The sequence below is a fragment of the Aptenodytes forsteri genome, unplaced genomic scaffold (assembly GCF_000699145.1).
Source record: "Aptenodytes forsteri isolate BGI_AS27 unplaced genomic scaffold, ASM69914v1 Scaffold8, whole genome shotgun sequence".
Lineage (NCBI taxonomy): Eukaryota > Metazoa > Chordata > Aves > Sphenisciformes > Spheniscidae > Aptenodytes > Aptenodytes forsteri.
In genome coordinates this window covers 1,365,139-1,371,951 of record NW_008796218.1, presented here as the reverse complement: position 1 = coordinate 1,371,951, position 6,813 = coordinate 1,365,139, and positions in this window count along the sequence as shown.

Here is a 6,813-nt window from a genome sequence, read left to right as displayed (position 1 = left end):
ACACACTCTTCACGATGTCCACATCTTGACATTTAGCACAGTGTTTAGGAGCACACAGATTAAGAAACCACACTCAATGGGACTTGGTAACATTTCCAGCAGCATCTTTGTGTTATGTCCGATTACTCCCCTCCCCATGGGTCTCAGGGATGTCCCACATCAGGAGGGGACAGACAAGGATTCACACCAGCTGCCCTCGTAGCATCACTTTGATTAATATCTAGTCTTCTTCTAAGGTGTCCCATGAGCACGGGAACCCCTGTGACCATCACTTCCACTGCTCAGTTCACTGCCTGTTTAATTTCATAACGTGATAGAAAAAGAGAAACCGTAACGCAGGTCCCCGTGGGTGGGCTGTGAGCTGGGACCACGCTCTCCCACTCCTCCGGCACGTACGGCTTTCCTTAACGTCCTAATACAGGGACTAAAGCAGAGCAAAGCCTTGGTTCAGGCCAAGGCACAACCACACCGCTTTTGGAGGCTACCATGAAGATGCTCAACAGAGCTGAGCAGCTCTATGAGCCAACAAGGCTGAAACCGCTGCCTTGCCCGCGCTGTTGTCCAGCAGAAGAACAGAGTACTCGCACACATGTGTGCATGCAGACATTCATGACGGAGCCCCCACGGGAAGGATAAAAACATGCTTCAAACATGGGAGATGTTCAGCGTATGGAGCATCAACCCAGCTTACCACAGGAATATTTATGTCCAAATAATGGGAAGTTTTATGACTGAATTCCTCACTGTTTTCTCTTCCAGGGAGGGGTGCAGAATGGCAGTGGAGGATGGGAGCAGACTGGGGCACTGCAGCGGGGAAGGTGTCACTGAGAGGAACTTGAGCGAGAGCATTTCCAGCAGGACTCACTGTGTTCTCCATGACAACCCCCCCCCCTTCCATTTAAAACCATGAGAGGGGAAAATAAAAAACCACACGTAAAAAAAAACAAAACAAACCCTTAAGAATTCAGTATCACTTCTGTGAAAGGCTGGAAGAACCTGTTCACATGCCAGTTTAATTCTGAGTGTCCTAAATCCTTGAAGCCATTAGTCTTAAAAAAGGGAAGATAACTACCAAAGAGGACAGAAGCGGAAACACGATTTTTTTCAAAAGGGTCTGAGTCAGGTCGGCTACAGGCATGAGAGGCACCATGAAGGTCACATTAAAAAAAAAAGAGTTTGTTCAGTAAAAGTGCAAAGTCACTGGTTGTGCAAGCGCAGCAGAGCCTCGGTGAACGCACGAGGACTGGGATCTGCAAGACAGGCTGTTGGTGGGAGTCTGGCTTTGCCCCTCGGGAGGTCAGCTGGTGGTTCTCCTCCTTGCTCATTTCTGCAAATCCCAGCCAAGAGATTTTTACAGGCGTGCCATCAAAGTTGGGGCAAAACCACACAATTTGTGCAAAACTCACAGAGCAAGCTGACCTCAGGGCTTTTCCACTTACCAGAGGAAGAAAATCCCCACCAGCTCCCTGGAGAGGGTGGGAAGATTTTACAAGCCTTTTCACAATTTGTCACCAAAATAATCAGCTTTTAACACTTCTCCCACAGAAACCAATGCAACTTCCCTGCCAGCACGGTCCCTCATCCCTCTCGCACTTGGGAGAGCCCAAGGTTCTCCAGACACTGGCTATGCAGAAAAGTCACGAAAGCTGGTCCGTGCTCAAATCCAGCTCCAAATAAGGCAGCTCGTGGCTTTGCAGAAAGTTACCCAAATCCAGCCTGGCATGGCTCGTTCATTGTCTGAGGGCATAATGAAGCCCGTGTTTATCCTCTTGGGAGAAGGAGAATGTCCCCAAATTAATCAGTGCCACTCCTAAAGTAAAGGTCTCTCGGTGGCTCCCAGGGGAGAAGAGACCCTGAGGAAGACTGGAGTTTCTGTGCTGGCTGGGAGAGGTGAAGAAAAGACTGCAGCCCTTTTTGTTTTGGTTTTCCCTCTGCAAGGAAACATTGCTCTGCCCTGGCACACCGCCCACTGCACTCAGCAGTACCCACCCCAACACCCCCTTGCCACCCACGGCGAGGCTGGGGTGACACCAGTGCGAGGAGCAGCAGCTGCTTTCCAATCAAATTTGCCCCAAAACGCCCAACACAGAACTGAAAGCAGGCTGCAAGCTATCCTCAAAATATTTCTTAATCATTTGGGAGCATCGGCTGAAGGGATAGAGCCTCTTCTGACTCATCAAACCCACCCCAGCGGCGAGGTCTGCCTATGGCAGCCAGCTGAACCATCTCCAGATGTTCCCGGTTTCAGCCCGAATGCGCTCCAGGAACACCCCACGTCTGTCCCTTCCGCACCGCCTGACTCCATTTGCTTTTTTTAACAGAGCACAGAGGACCTCCGAATGGAAGTTTTAATCCAACAGCAGCTGGATTTCTTAAGAGAAAGCAACGTTCACTTACTAATGAAAACAGGGTTTAGGCTACGATGAGTAACTTTTTCCATGAAAACCATACATCCTTCCACCACCAAGAAGCACAGAACATAATTAAGACATCTTTCTTCCCAAAGGAAAGACGACAAGAGGGAGAAAACCTCATCGGCTCGCCACAGTAACCCTGCCTTCCACTGCAGCTTGCTTGGAATAATCTCATTTTTAACACAACTTGTCCCAGATACAAGCTTGGTATTTTCTTCCCTCCCCATCCTACAATCGCTGCTGTTTGCTGACACGAGAGCAAGAAGAGCTCCAACCACCGATGGCAGCTGGTCTCCAGGCTGTGTATCCTCATACATTAAATATCCCTTTTTTTCTCCCTTGTAGGTATCCACAATCTCGTGCAGGTTACTTCATTGCTCTGTGCTTGCCCGGCTAGCCAGACAGTAATGTCTCAGAGGCTGGGGCCATCACTCGTTGCAGATATACCCTGAGTGCAGTACAGCTCTCCATTTAAATTTTTGGGGATTGCTTTAATGAAAGCGGTAATCTAAAAGCTGCAACTTCATCAACGCCAGCACTGCATCACTCTTAGATCTGCTTTCCACAAGCTGACCTCCCCAGCCAGCCCTTCGCCTACCAGCACGAAGGTGCTTGCAGAGGTGGATGCCGCTGAAACAAGCAACTGCTCAGACGCCAACTCGGAGCATCCAGATTATTTTCCAGCATTTTAAGTGCTACTAGCTTTCTCAGCTACTTTTACAGCCTTGCACTTCCCTTTGCTCTGGCGTGTTTTAAGTTCTCATTCTGCTGCCTTCCTCTACCTGCACTTTTGTATGCCTTTGTTTAAATTAAAAGAAAAAAATAAAATCCCACAGACATACCCCCCCAAATCCCAAAAGAAAACAACCCCTCGATGAAAATAACACCTCCTCCATCTTCCCTGCCCCTTCAAATATCCACCGCGAGCCTAGAGGGGCACCCAGTCCACAGTACAGGATCCCCATCACATCACTAGTGCTGCCCAGGATGGGGCTGACCCTGGAGATTGCGCCCCAAGCAGCCTGCCGGCACAGCAGAGGCGGCACAGCATGCTCCAGTGTTTCCTCTTTACCGCTATTTTCCAGCTTCCAGAGATTTATTGCTTCTTCCACAGACAGCCAGACTTTTCCAGCTGGATCCTGCCTGCCCAAGGCTTGCTTTTTGCAGGGACGCCATTCCCGCTTGGCATGACAGGGGAAAGCCCCCATCAGATGCTGCTTAGGGGAGGGAAAAGGCAGCTTCCCAGCCCCCTGAGAGGTAATAGGGTGGTACCCCACATGATGGGGTATCACCGTCTGAGCATCACAATGATGGCAGGTGTGCAGCCCTGGTTTGCTGCCCCATCCACTGTGCACATAGTGGGGCTCCCTCCTGGACTGAGCCTCACCAACCGATATGCCGTTCACCCTAAAATTTCCCAGATCCAGCTGTGGGGCAAGGGAACAAGCCTGTCTTTCATGGCTTAGTCACTCCCCCCCTCCACAAGAAATTCCCATGATTTAGGGGTGCAAGAAATGTCCCTGTTCCCCCCCTTAATGCAGGGCATCCCGTATCCGAGCAGCCCCCACCTTTGCCTGCTGCTCCCCAGACACTCGTGTATGCCAGGACATGCATCACCCCCCCGGTCCCTTCCGCTGCCCCCAGCCCTCTTCCTCCTGCTCCCTTCCCTCCGCCCCTCTCCAAAATAGGTTTCCTGGCGGGGGGGAGGAGGAGGAGGAGGAAGACATCCTGGCTATAGGGGGGCTTGCCAGGCATGTCAAAGCGAAGCAGACATCCTGCGGCTCAAGCTGGCGGAGGAGGGAAACGGAGGTGCCAGCAGTTTCACAATGCTGTATTTTTAGCAGCGCCGCTTCCCGCAGCCACGGCTGGTCCTGCCTGCCACTGGGACGCTGCTTCCCAACCCGCCTGAACCCCCGGGCCGGGAGAAGCTCCTGCCTTGCTGCAAAAACGCCAGTGGCGGAGCCCGCACTGCGATGCCTGTGAAATACCACAGTTACTTACAAGAAGCAGGATGGTGCCAAGAAAGCTTAATGGATTTTAGCTGGTTTATGATTCAGGTAGATGATTAGAGATTTTTAACAGGTTTTCACGCTGCACAGGCTTGCGGCTTCCCTTACACCACCTGGAAGCTGAGCCCTTTGCAGGGGCGGCACCCGGACCCCACTCGGGGAGCCCAACCAGGGCTTCCCACAGCTCCTCTCCAGCACAACCTGCAAAGCAGCCGGGATGGAGTAAAACTGAATCCCCCTCCTTTTAGGCATGGGGAACTGGGGCACAGAAGGACCAAGGCTGAAGCATCTTGCCACGCAAGAAGCCCCTCGCATGGCCAGGAATTAATTGCTAATTTGGGGTTGAGTGCTTTGATCCCAGGTCATTTGTGGGTCTCTAGGTGGAGCAGCAGATATCATATTCTCCAATATGTGCAGTGTAAATAATGAAACATCATTTTGTCACCTCACCTAGCATGAGTAGGGAAAAAACCGAGGAGCTAGAGATTCATAACTTGATGGAAATTACCTTTGGAAGGGCAACACAAGCCTTTGTAAGATGTGTGCTAGGACTTTACAGGTTTTCACTACCACCTCGAGGACCGAGGCGAGCAGGAGAGGAGCACATGACCGTTGGTGGCAGGCGCACACGTACAGGCAGCGCCAAGCCTGCCTGCACCCTGCACCTTGCTTCCTGGAAAGCAGAAGCTGAATTTCTTTCCTACTGCAAATAGATGCGCCCTGTGGAAGTGCTGAAAGGGCTCGGGGTGCAGCAGCGGGCTGAGAGCTGAACAGCAGCCCATGAACCTGGGAACTTCGGTTTGATGCTGCGATGGTCTTCATGTTACGATGGTGGGACTTCACGCCAAAAATTCACTTCAAATTGTAAGGTGAGAAGCACTACAGGTCTCCCCCGTGCTGCTTGTCGGGGTGGGCTGTGGGATGCCCTGGAGCACCAACACGTCAGGATCCCTGCAAGACTTTTTGGGGGGCTGTAAGCAGGGGAAGTGACTTAAATCAGACAAATGCGGTTGCAGTTTGACAGCCATACAACATAAAAGCTTCTCTGCCGACCTCGGCACAGGCACTTGCAAACCGCAGCAACAGATAGGACTCTTCTTGCAAAGCACAGGCGAGGTCTTTCCGCTGCCTTCCACAGCGATCGCGCTTGGCGGCCACCAAAGGTCAGGCTGAAAGCTTGCAGGCAAGGCCTGCCCAGGAATTGCAGAAAGGGTGTTTGCGAGGAGCCTGGTGTTCTGCAGGCAGGAGGAAGAAGGCAGCCTGTGCTCCACGCCCAGCAGCGCAGCCACCACCACCTTCTAGCACCAGCTATTAATAGAGCCGCCGGCCAGGGCAAAATTCTCCGCTGGTGCCTATAGTTACCAGCCCCACAACACTGCAGGGCTTTTCAAAACAAGGTCCAGAGGAACACTCCTGAGGAGCAGCACACCAGAGGCCAAATAAAGCTTGATGGACGGGAGGAGAGTGGGAATCTGGCACCAAAATCCAGGAGTGGGGTCCTCCGACGGGGAACACTGAGCCCGCAGGCTGCTCCTTGCCTGCCACAGTCTGATCCCCACTGCGGACAGAAGTATCACTGTACATTTGCATCTACCAGCAGGGTTTAATCACCCTCGGCAGAAAGGAAAACAACTTCAGATATTGCTTTAAAATTAATTTGGCCCCATACATAAGCATTTAACTACAACGGTAATACAACTGCTTTCCCTTTTCAATAATACAGTGAAAGGCACTTGCACAGTACAGGATCAAAGCGTTTCTCAAGGCATCGTATGTGGGTTAATGCTCTTGCAGGAGATAAGCATTACAGTGGTTGACACAAGAATAACCTTAGGAAAACAGAGCAATCCCCCCTCCAGCCACCAGCGACGCTCCCTCCATGCAACTGCAGTGCAGCCCAATTAACTGAAATTGGGTACCCCCACGGGGCAGGGCACTGGTCTCTTCAAAAGACCTGCTTAAATAACCTTCGGCATGCAGAGACTTCAGAAGAGGTTTCGTAGGTGATGGTAGGATTGTGTTCACCTGACAGAGAGCCCAGAAACACATCCCAGAGCGTCATCAGCAGGAAAACTTGGGTCCAGGTACTGAGCCTACTAAGAAAACCTCTCCCTTGCCCTTCAAAGACAGGCATTAAATAGCTGCAGGGTCAAACACACATGGAAATACACTTGCCTGTACATCGTCCCAGGATACTGAACTGAAAGTCATTGGAGACCAACAAGCAAACCAAACCCTGCGCTCTGCAGCAGAGCAGCCTGCTAGCCGATATCCCTAACAGCATTTCAGCAGCGCTCAGTGCAAGCCTGCACCCGAAACAAAATGCAAGCTGCTTTGTGAGTCCAGGGAGTTATTTCAAACCTGTGCTGCTGAGCTGCGTGCTGCATGAA